This window comes from Hyaena hyaena, unplaced genomic scaffold, assembly GCF_003009895.1.
Source record: "Hyaena hyaena isolate Hyena2069 unplaced genomic scaffold, ASM300989v1 scaffold_467, whole genome shotgun sequence".
In the NCBI taxonomy this organism is placed as follows: domain Eukaryota; kingdom Metazoa; phylum Chordata; class Mammalia; order Carnivora; family Hyaenidae; genus Hyaena; species Hyaena hyaena.
This window is the reverse complement of record NW_024081100.1, coordinates 397,988-410,367: the sequence shown is the minus strand read 5'-3', so window position 1 is coordinate 410,367 and position 12,380 is coordinate 397,988.

Genomic DNA, 12,380 nt, shown 5'->3' with positions numbered 1-12,380 from the left:
ACAAGCTGAGGGACAGGTTGACAATGACCTTGTCTCGAAAGCTCCCACTTGTGACTGCCAACTGCAGAGTTGTGACAATGAATGATCTTCTATATCTACTGCTTTTGAGCATGGCCATCTGAAGTGTAGCCACATGAATTAATAGTGGCCAATGTGCTTTTAATTCCAGACTTTGGTAAGTGGATGGTTAAAGAAAGGGTTAGCATCAGTGGCTGGGTACTTGTCATTCAGTCTGTTTTGAGGTTACGTCTACATTAGGCACATATCCATCTCCCCCATGAAACTGTAAGTGCCTAGAGAGCAGGCAGTGTATGCCAATGTATTTCCACCAAAGTGATGTCGGTCTGTAACTACTGATTATCACATGGTCTCCAGTGGCCCTAATTAAGCCATACTCCTCCCTTCTCCCACACCCCTTTTAGTGTTCAAATGCACCTGATCCACCAACTTCATTAACTTTATGAGGAAGAGTTAGCCTACAGCTGTGTAGGCAGTAACTTCCATGGGTGCACCCCTCTTCCTACTGGGTGAGTCCACCAGGTCTCCTAGACACCCCCCCCCCCGCGGCATTGCAGTGCTGCTTGGACAGAGTTGTTGGATGAATCCAGGACTTCGAGACTCTATCCTGCACCCCCACAATGCGACTTCCTATTTCTTGAGGTGGTATGAATATTGTATTTAGTCAATGTCAAATAAATTACAAGTACTCCAATCTTCCAATTCAACTAGCTTCTCATTGTCAAAATCAAACTCTTTACAAGAACTTCTAAGATGCCCTTCATAACCTACCTCTGCTTTCCTACCAGCCAGCTCTCCAGACACTCCCCCATCCAGGTGGCTGGAAGTGCATGCAGGGTAAGAGCAAAGGCTTGGAGTCAGACTGCGTGGATTCAAATTCCACAACTTACTGGTTCCAGACCTTGGGCAAGAAACCCTCTACTCTCCAGCTTTCTTATCTGCCAGTGCATATAATACTGTATTGCGTCTGATCTAAGTCACAATCAATTGTAAGTTGCACCATTATTTTATGTATCCCTGAGAAAGGAAAAAAAAATGCTGCCCACTATAATTACAACCTCATCAGCTGGAAGATTCACCGTATATTGCTTAGCCTTCACTGCATAGCAAATCACTGTAAAATTTAGCGGCTTAAAACAACAATCATTTATTAGCTCATGATTCTGTGGCTTGGCACTTGGGCTGGTTCAACCAAGTAGTTCCCCTGCTGGTCTCTCCTGAGCTCTCTCTCCTAGCCAATCGGCTGGTGGATAAATGGGCTGGATGGTTCAGGAATGGCCTCACTCACTCGGATGTCAGGATATTTGCTGGGGTCTCTTGGTTCTCTTCTTCGTGTCCACTCCAGCAAGCTAGTTCATCCGTCCTAAAATGGTGGTCTCAGGGCTCCAAGCTCCGCAAAGGGGACAAGCCCCAGTGTACACTTGCTTTTCAAACTTCTGCTAGCTTTGTCTTTGCTGCTATTCGATTGGCCAAAGCAAGCCACAAGGCTAACTCAAGTATCCACGTGGGAAAGGATTACCCGAGGGCATGGATTCAAGGAGGAGAACTACAGTGGCCATATTGCAAAAAGTCTACCATACATCCTGATGCCAGAGATATTAAAATCTGGAAGAAACCCACATGTGAGAATACACCAAATATAGTAAGAGTGGTGGATGTTAATGATTTATTATGGTGATCATTTCACAACATACAGATATGGAATCATTATGCTGGACATCTGAAACTAATATATATTGTATATATCAATCAAGTCAACCATATCTCAGTTTAAGAAAGTAAGAAAGAAACATATTAGCTAAAGTGAAAATAGAGTCTAAGAATATTTAGTTTGTAACTCTGTTGGTAGAGGGACACCCCGTGTTTAAAGAGATGAAAGGAAAATGTCTTGGAAATCAGGCAAAGTCATTAGCTTCCAGCAGAGGAAAACACCTTCTTCTGGGACTGGAGAGAAAAATGGTACAAATGGATACAGATGAAGTTTGGAAATATTAGAGCTGAAAGAGGAAGGAAGACTGCCCTCTACTCTTGTGACCAAAATAAATCCAATATTCTACATCCAAAGAACACATCGTCGTGATGCCTTTCCCCTCCCCATTCCTCTCGTCCTATGCTCCCTCTGGTGTCACAGAAGAAATCATGTTTCCACAGGAAAAATCATGCTTCTGTGAGTGTTAGTTAGTCAAGGAAATCGCTCATTGGTCAATCTGAAAACATGCATGACTGTCCAGTTCAATGGACAACAGTGGTATGTACACCATTTGCCTTAAGAGTTTCTACCTTTGAGCATCCCTGGAAGGTCCACCATGTGAGCCCTCCAGCCTTCCATAAACTTTAGTGAGTCAGAAAGGTTTCTAGAACTTAAGTTCCCAGTTCATAACCACTAATGCTCTGACAAGCCATGAATTTCTGCTTTAAAATCTGGAGTGTCACTTTATTTATTTATTTTTTTTTGAATATTTTTATTTATTTCTAGGAGAGAGAGAGAGACAGCGTGAGCAGGGGAGGGTCAGAGAGAGAGAGGGAGTCACAGACTCTGAAACAGGCTCCAGGCTCTGAGCTGGCAGTCAGCACAGAGCCCGACGCTGGGCTCGAACCCACGAACCGCGAGATCATGACCTAAGCGAAAGTCGGACGCTTAACCGACTAAGCCACCCAGGCGCCCCTGGAGTGTCACTTTAAACAGTTCAGGGTGACAAGATGAAATATACCACTGAGAAGGCTCCTTTTAAGGTATTTAAATATTAATCACGCCTCTGCCTTCTAAACATTATGTTCTCTTTTTGTTCAGTCATCCCTCGGCTGATCTAATAAAGGAAGACGTAAACAAAAACTTTTGAAAGTGTGTTTTCTGCTTTTTAGAAGAAAACTATAATTTCTTAAGAAAATACAATCCCATATCTGTTTCTGGAATAAACACTGGGATAGATATGGAAAGGTAGGTAGATGATGATAGATAGATGACAGATAGATAGAAAGATAGATAGATGAAGGGTGCCTGGGTGGCTCAGTTGGTTGAGTGGCCAGCTCTTGATTTCAGCTCAGGTCATGTTCTTATGGTCATGGGGCTCCACTTTGAGAATGGCACTGCTAGGGATTCTCTTCCTCTCTCTCTGCCCTTTTGCTGTATGCTCTCTCTTTCTCTCTCTCAAAAGAAAAGAAAAGAAAAGAAAAGAAAAGGAAAGGAAAGGAAAGGAAAGGAAAGGAAAGGAAAGGAAAGGAAAAGAAAAGAAAAGAAGAAAGGAAAGGAAAAGAATAAAGAAAAGAAAAAAAAAAAGAAAAGATGGATAGATAGACAAATTAGATAGAGATAGACAGATAGCTATGCCTGGAGTATGGTAGGCCTTTTGGGGATTGTACCTTTTATCCAAGAAAGGATGAATATGTTAAAAAAAAAAAAAAAAAGCAGAGAGTGGGGGTGGTGAGTTGCTCTGTGAGTTAATGTCTGCAAAGCACTTAGTGCAGTATTTGCTCCCAGTGGGTGTTCTACAAATGCTATTACTTTTGCTTCTCTTTGGAAAGCCTTTGTAGATACGTTTCTTTCTACCTGCAACCGTATACATTCTTGTTATCATGCAAAACCTAACTCAGGCATCCCTTTCTCCAGGACCTAGACACACACACACATACACACACACACACACACACACACACGGTTATCCCCAGAGCTGTGCTAGCCTGCATTCTAGATGCATTGCCTGTTGTGATAGGTTGTCATTTCCATGCTTCTAGGCCCATGGGCCTGGCTTTGAGCTCCCTGACAGCAGATACTCTGTGTCTAGACATCTATCCTCACACCAGTACAAGGCCTGGCCCTTGGTATGTGTTTATTCCATTGAACCTCCAACAGAACTGCGTCTCGTTCCCCAATGTGTAATCATTGTTTCCTCTGGAGGTGCCCCCCCCCCCCGCCCCAGACTCTTCATGATGTTTCTCACAGGACTGGTCACATTCAGTTGTGATTACTTGTTTGCGTAACACGCACACAGATAGGGTGTGCCTTCTCCTCCTTTATGTTACAGAGACTCTCCTGCACCGTGCCTGGTGGTAGCAGTGAGAGCCTACACAACCATGTGAAATGAATAAAAAGTGTTTCAAATCTCCATTCTACTTATTCTCAGGGAGGCCCATGGTTAGAAGTCTAGAGGAAAATTAGATTGTGTATGTGATTCATCAATGGTTGTTTCCAGTCCATTCTTAGAACCCGAGCTCACTGGCTTCCCTCTCCTCTGAGGTCACAATGCTGCTCCCTCATCATGTGCTTGAGTGACTGGGGAGGCCCAGCCCCCATCCCTGGGGTCTCTCTCACCCTTCCTCTCTACCAAGGAACTATCAGGGTGGCAGGCCCCCCACACCCAGCAGTATTTTAAGTTTCTCTCATTTACCAGAACGTGTTTAAAAATACCACAGGGAGGGTATGGGACTTGGACCAGATCATTTCACCCGATGTCTCTGGGGACAGGACAGTGGTAACCCCTGTGGGTTTGGTACATCAGCTCAGAGTGGTTGAAACTGGGTAGGTGAACAAAATGCATCCTCTGTCACTTCTGCTCTGGCTGTTCCTTCATGCCCATTGCACCAGCCCAGCCCCTGCACGTGTCCCCAAGCCCACACCTTAGCCTTCTGGAGGCCACGGCCTGCCTTGAGAATCTGATGAATGATAGGGATTCTCACCTCATAAACGCTTCCCATGTGCTGTCTGTGGGGGTCTGAGGCTCCCTAGGTTAGGAGTCTATGATGGAATAGAAATACAAAGATCTAAGTTCAAGGCTGAATCTGCCTCTTCCTAGTTTTTAAAAAACAGTTAAAGAAGATCATTTAAGGGGCGCCTAGGTACCTCCATCAGTTAAGCATCTGACTCTTGATTTTGGCTCAGGTCCTGATCTCATGGTTGTAGGATCAAGCCCCACATGGGGCCCCACACTGAGCATGATTCTCTGTCTAAAATTAGAGAGAGAGAGAAAGAGAATTTAAGTGATATGAACAAACTAACACTTTATGGAGCCCACAGTCCCCATTCAAGAACTGTAGAACAGAGAGAAAGGCAGGAAGCATTTATAAAATAAATCATAAATGGGGCGCCTGGGTGGCTTAGTCGGTTAAGCGTCCGACTTTCGCTTAGGTCATGATCTCGCGGTTCGTGGGTTTGAGCCCCGCGTCGGGCTCTGTGCTGACTGCCAGCTCAGAGCCTGCAGCCTGTTTCAGAGTCTGTGTCTCCCTCTCTCTCTGACCCTCCCCTGCTCACGCTGTCTCTTTCTCTCCTAGAAATAAATAAAAATATTAAAAATAAAATAAAATAAAATAAATCATAAAGAATAGGGAAGAGAAAAACAGAAAATATCTGATTGGCTAGGGCTACTTAGGCAACCTGGATTGGAGTGAGAAGGAAGAAGGAAATAAGAGCCCAAGTTGGCTTGGCTTTGGGGGACTAGCCAACTCACTATACCGTATTTCTGATCAAACGGATCATCTGTAGGGACATGAAAGTTATCTGAATTTTGGTTTGTTGATCCTGGGCAGGAGCAGGTCCATGTTGGCCTAGAAATTTATCTTAACGCTAGTTTCGTGACTTGTCTCTCTGAGCCTCAGTTTCCACATATGAACAACAGGTTGTAATGGGCCCACCACATAATAGGTCCTTGGTCCTCACTTCCCCATCCCAAGCTTCCAGATATGTTTTCATTTTTAAGTGAGTGGTGCCATTAGGTTGGCACATGTAGGCAGCAAAGGGTTGATATTTTATTTTAAGTCTATCTCTTCATGCATCCATTTAAAAACCTTTGCTGGGCATTTAGTATATGCCATCTAGGAGGCAGGCATTGGAGTGTGTAGGTAGGGTGTGTCCGGGTGTATGTGCACCTCTTCCTGAAGGACTGTAGAGCTGAATATAGTGTGGGACCTCAGCTCACAGTATGAAGACCTCGTGCCCATCTATTCCGAGAATATACTCTCTCTTAAAAATGTTAGCACAGAATATTTCACCTCATGAACTTACTACAGAGACACGGTATTGGTTCCCCCAGTAGGTTGGCCATGTGATTGGACCAAGGACCTGGCCCTTGTTTGGTGCCCACCTCTCTCTGTGACAATACATTCTCTTCCTTGACTTTGTTAAATTCAATGCCAAGAGTCTCCATCAGGAACATTCTTACATAGTCCGAATTGAAGGAGATGTCTTTGGCCTAAATACATGGAATACGTGGCTTTTGAAATTAATTCAATGTGGGAAATATCAATGTTCTCACTGACTATATAAAATTGATTATAATATTCATTCTGCACAGCTCAAGGCTATTAAAATGTGTTTTGCAGAGGGCTAGTTTTGTATCATTGTTAAAAAGCTGTGTGAGTGTGTGTGTGTGTGTGTGTGTGTACATACATATATAGCTGACAGGCTGTTCTTCAGTTTAAAATGCAGGCAGCTCACATACATATGGGCTTCTGGTCATTTGGACTCAGTATTGAAGACATTTAGATGACTCTGCTCTCATGCAGTCTTCTTCAGGTCAATTGATTTGCCAGAATTTACCAAGCTCCCATTCTGCAAGCCCATGGCTTTCTGCTAATAATCTGGAGAGGTTACTGAAGACAAATAACTGAAATTTCTGAAATCTCTGTCTCCTGGGTGTTCTTTCTCTGAGATATACCCCCATGCTATTAAGGTTCCACACTTTTCATGTCAAACAAACAAACAACAATAGCATGGTGGTCTAGTCTAAACTTGGGGTTAACAGGTCTGCTCTAATTTGTCTCCTTTTCTTTAAAAAGTTTAAAAAATTTTTTTTTTATTTTTGAGACAGAGAGAGACAGAACATGAGTGGGGGGAGGGGCAGAGAGAGAGGGAGATACAGAATCTGAAACAGGCTCCAGGCTCTGAGCTGTCAGTACAGAGACCGATGCAGGACTCGAGCCTATGAACCATGAGATCATGACCTGAGCCAAAGTCGGATGCTTAAGTGACTGAGCCACCCAGGTGCCTGTTTCCAAAAGTGATATGATGAGGAATATATTTCATCTTTGTCCTTAATTTCTGGCACTGAATCCCTAAAATCCTTGGAGTTTTCTGGGTGGTAAGTGTCTTTTGTTACTCAAAGTGAGTCCCTTTAGTTTTAGAGTTTTCGCTAATGAGGGTATTTATGGTGTCCTCAGAATAGGGTTGATCTTCCAGACTCACTCACTGAGTTCCAGGAAGGGGCGGTCTGGAGATTACATTCTATAAAACCTCTGAAAAGACAAAATGTGATGAGCTTCTGGGTGAGTAGGTGTATTCACGTGCCCAGAGGGTGGCATACTCCAGCTCCACACAGACAGGCGCCCCTGCACTCAGGACCCTCCTGGACCCTGCTCTTCATCTGCCTGATTATTTTTATCCATTATAATATCCTTTTGAGTAAACCAATAAATGTGTTTCCCTGAGTTCTATGAGTTGTTCTAGAAGATTATGGAACCTGAGAAGTGGGTCACCAGAACCCCAATTTGTAGGCAAACTGGACATAGGTGTGGGGCCTTACTACTTGCAAGTGACATCTGAAGAAGGAAGGCAGTCTTTTTGGGACTGCACCCTTACCCTGTGGGGTCTGCGCTAACTCTAGGTTATGGATTGGACTGAATTGTTGGACACCCAGTTGGATGTCAGTAGAAAATTGGCTGTTGGTGCTGGAAAACATCTTGGGAACGTAGGATACTTTATTTGAAGATAAATAATAATACCAAATAGCACATGAAATCCATAAATGAGTGGCGCCTCATGCTAGGTTTTGCTACTGTAACATCAACTCTAATATTTTAGTGGCCAATAACAGAAGTTTATTTTTCATTCTCATGATGGCTGAACTAAAGATCAACCGTGGACTCCATAAACCTTCGTCTTTCCAGGTCCCAGGTTCGAAGGACAGCCTCTCTCTGAGGAGACGCCACTCTTATGGCAGAGAATAAATGCAATGGGACAGCTACAAGATCACTCTCGAAGCTTTGCTTGAAGGGGGCACATGTCCCTTCTCACATTTTAGTGGCCCTGTCAAGTTACAAGGGAGATGTCTAATCAAGGGCTGCGAATCATAGGGATCAAGAATCCAATCTATCATAAATAGTGTAGGGAAAGAGTGCTATGGGAACAAAGAGGTGGGAAGCTCACTGCAAAGAGTATCCACGGGCGGGGGAGTGGTCCTCAGATGGAGCCACTGAAGGGGACTTGAAGGGTGGTTAGGATTTAGATGAAGTAGGTGCTACGTCCTTTAGATGAGGTAGCAAAGTGTCCAAGACATATTCAGGTGACAAGAAATAGACAATCCAGAAAGAACAGGGCTGGAGGAGGCAGGTTGGAGAAAGACTGAACTACCTGTGTCACTATGAATGGATACATGATAGTAATTGCTAGTATTTCTTGAACTTTGTACTAAGAGTTTCTATAAATATACTCTTATTTAAGTCTGCCATGAGATTTCCTCCCCATTTTATAGAAGTTGTGGGTTAGAGACGTCAAGCTACTGACCTGAAGCCACGCGGCTGCTGAGTGTGGACGTCAGGATTTAAACCCTGGCAATCTGCTGCGGAAGTGTATAATCTTCACGCTACTACTTCTGGGAGAGCCTGGGGGATTTGCACACCTGCCCTGTGCCAAACAGGTGGCTTCTTGGCTGTAAGCAACAAAAACCAATCATGACTGATGTGCACAGATCCGGGACACTGAGAAGAACTCATAGAACACTGACCTGGTACCTAGGCCAGGAAGCTGGAAGAAGTATAGCCATCTTCTAGCAAGATCAGGCTTGTCAGAATGCCACCACCATAGCCACGGTAACTGCCACAAGTGGATCCCAGCCCTCCCTTTGTGTCTGTTACACTCACTCAAGAGTCCAAATTGTAGGGATTCTGGTTGCCAACCTCTGGCCCTGTGCCTGGGTCCTGGCTGCCAGCGGTAGAGAGAGAAAGAGGATCTCTCTGCTTTGTCATCTGGAGTCTCAGACCAGGTCGTGTGACCTACACACCCTCCCCCCACAAATCAGAGGAGGGATGAACATTGCACAGCAAAAAATGACAAATGTCCGCAACCTTCTGTAACCCCCTGGGAGGGAACAATTCGGTAATAACATTTGCAATGATAGAAGCAAGGGCTAGGATTAGAATTAATGTAGAGGAGGGGAATTATTGTTAATAATAATAAAATAAATTATTTCTCAGGGACTTGGGAGGATGGAATAATGGTAGGCTTCATGGTGGAATAGCCCCTTAAATAAAGTTTTGAAGGATAAATGGGTGAGAATAATCCAGCAGACAATAACAGGTCCAGACACGACTGAGCGCGTATGGAGGTACAGATGTGTGAAACAGCACTGAGGGAGATTCGGTGGTAGCACGGCAAGGACGTTGGGCCAACATGGAGCTGCTCTCAGCGAGCACAGCTGTTGGACTGGGAGATGGAGAGGCAATGAACAGGGTCAAGCACAGGTGGATCACACTTGCATCTTAGAAAGCTCACTCTGATCCCTGATGGAGGGCGGATGGCAAGAATTGGCGTGGGTCAGAGTTAGCCTGGTAGGCCATGAGGGATCAAGTTTCTAATTTTGGCTCTTTCACCCATTTACTGTGTGATTTGGCCATGTTTATGCTTTCCATGTTTAGGCCTCATTATTCTCATCTTTAAGATGCTTTGGATGGATAAGATCATCTTAATGCGATCCATTTTACCTTTGAAGTTCTAGGACTTAGTCGCCCGAAAGGAAGATGGGAGTACAAGTATAAAAAGGCTTTCAATTCTAGGGTAAGGTATTTGAACTACTTCTTTATTTATTCAACAAATACTTATGGAGTGTTCCCTAGGTCAAGCACTATTCTAGGCTTCAAGGAAATAGCAGAGAATAAAAAAATTCTCCATCACTATGTGAACTTTTTGGGGATAAGAACTTACACTCTAGGGGAGCCTGGGTGGCTCCGTCGCTGAAGTGTTCAACTCTTGATTTTGGCTCCGGTCATGATCTCACAGTTCCTGAGTTTGAGCCCCGCATCGGGCTCTGCACTGACAGCGTGGAGCCTGCTTGGGGTTCCATCTCCCTCTCTCTCTGCTCCTCCCCCACGTGCTCCCTATCTCTCTCTCAAATAAAAATAAACTTTAAAAAAAAAGAGCTTACATTCTAACCAGCGGGAGGTTAGACACAACTTTCTAGTCATAGAAAGTGGTGATATGTGCTAGCAAGGGAAAGAAAACAATAAAAAATTAAAGTTGGAGGGACCGAGAGTGACGGTAGACAGGCACTCCTTACATGGGCTGGCAGGGAGTGCTTCTCAAGGAAGAGAGAGAGATTTTTAGGAGAGATTTAAATGAAAGAGGAATCAAGTCCCGTTAAGATGGGTGGGAAGAATTTTCCCAGCAGAGTAATCAAATAAATGGCAACTGCAACAGTGTCAGGGTGGTATGTTCAAAGGAGATCAGGAAGGCCAGTGGATCAGAGAAGAGTAAGAAAAGCTTCAGGTAAAGGGGAGAGCAAATGCAAAGGCTCTAAGTTATGTTAAGAAAGGCCAGGGCAATCAATATGGTGTAATGGAACGAGCCAGGAAAAAGGTTTCAGTGGATGACTTCAGAGAAGGGGCCAAGGGCCAACCTTCCTCCATGACTTGTTTTTTATTCCATTATTTTAGTGTGTGGCAGGCACTGGGCTAAGCCCCACGAACTGGTTATGCCTTCAAGGAGCTTAAAGTGCTTCTAATGGATTCACAAGTATGTCAAACACATTTTTAGTCATCAACCTTATTGTCTAGCACTTCATATCTTGCCACCTTTCATTAAACTCTTCTGATCCACTGGGCTGTTGTTAAACGTGTTTGCTTTGCCGGGGGTTTTTGCCCTTATCATTTCACACATCTAAAGCTTCCTTAGTCTTTAAGGTCAGCTCAAATACCAGTTCCTTCAGAAAATTTCTGATATCCTGGAATGGAAGAAATCTCTGCTGCTCTGTGTCATGCATTCATCTATGTGTCCATCTATCCATCTGTCCATCCTTCCATCCATGCATCCATCCATGTATCCATCCATGCATCCATCCATCGTATTCTTTGATTCTTTTTCTTTTTAACAGGTGGCAGACCAGTTCTGAACATTGTTGATGCAGCAGTAAACAAAAGGCCATCCTGCTTTCGAAGATGTCAGAATATAATGGCAAAGTTCAACAAGAAAACCAATCACTGAAATACAGGAAATGTTACAATTGGACATTTTTTTAATCAGGCACTTGCTCTTTGCTCAATGCTATATTAAACACAATGAGTACTAATAAAAAGGGAAATATCAAATCCTGACTTTAAGGGTATCTCCTGTTTCATAAATAGGTTTTGTAAACAATTTTTCAGTGTAGAGAACAGATATTAAATATCTGCTTATTAAAGACTTCAAGTAATAGAAATACATTTGGATGATTTAGTATGATGACAAAAATAAATACAGTTGACTTTTGAACAATGCAGGGGGGCTAGGGGTGCTTACCTCCCCACACAGCTGAAAATCTATCTATAACTTTTGACTCCCAAGAAACTGAACTACTAATAGCTTACTGTTGACCAGAAGACTTACCTATGACATAAACAGTTGATTGATACCTATTTTGTATGCTCTATGTATCATATACTGTATTCTTACAATAAAGTAAGGTATAGGGGTTGCCTGAGTGGCTCAGTCAGTTAAGTGTCCGACTCTTTATTTGGTTCAGGTCATGATATCATGGTTCGTGAAATCCAACCCCATGTCAGGCTCTGCAGTGTGGAGGCTGCTTCACATTCTCTCTCTCCCTGGTCTCTACCCCTCACCTGCTCATTCTCTATCACTCTAACTAAATAAATAAGTAAACTTAAAAAAACTAAAGTAAACTAGAGAAAAGAAAATGTTACTAAGAAAATCATAAGGAAGAGAAAATACATGTGTAGAACTGCACTGTATTTCTCAACCCTGTACGTTTACATAATTTGTTTTCAAGGTGAATCATCTGTCGGTACTTACCTCAATATTACATGATACAAAACAATGTAGATGTTAATACCTATTAATAACACTAGATATCAAAAAATGAAAATATAATGTAGAAAGAAATTCATGTTTATAGGCATGATGATTCACACACTGATAATGAAGAAGCAGCAGTGTGATTGCTTTCGGTAGCTAGTATATCCCACATGGCTGCTTCACAGTAGCCTAGCCTATACATTAATGAATGAACTGCTATAAAAATTTCGTGGCACACAGCATCATAGTCAGATTCATAACAGTATTGAAAACATTGTTACGTTTTTTAAAACCACTCACATGTGATTGGCTGATATGCCTTTTCTCCAATTATGAGAGAGAGAGGCCTTCCTTTTGCTTCAAGTTGTCCCCT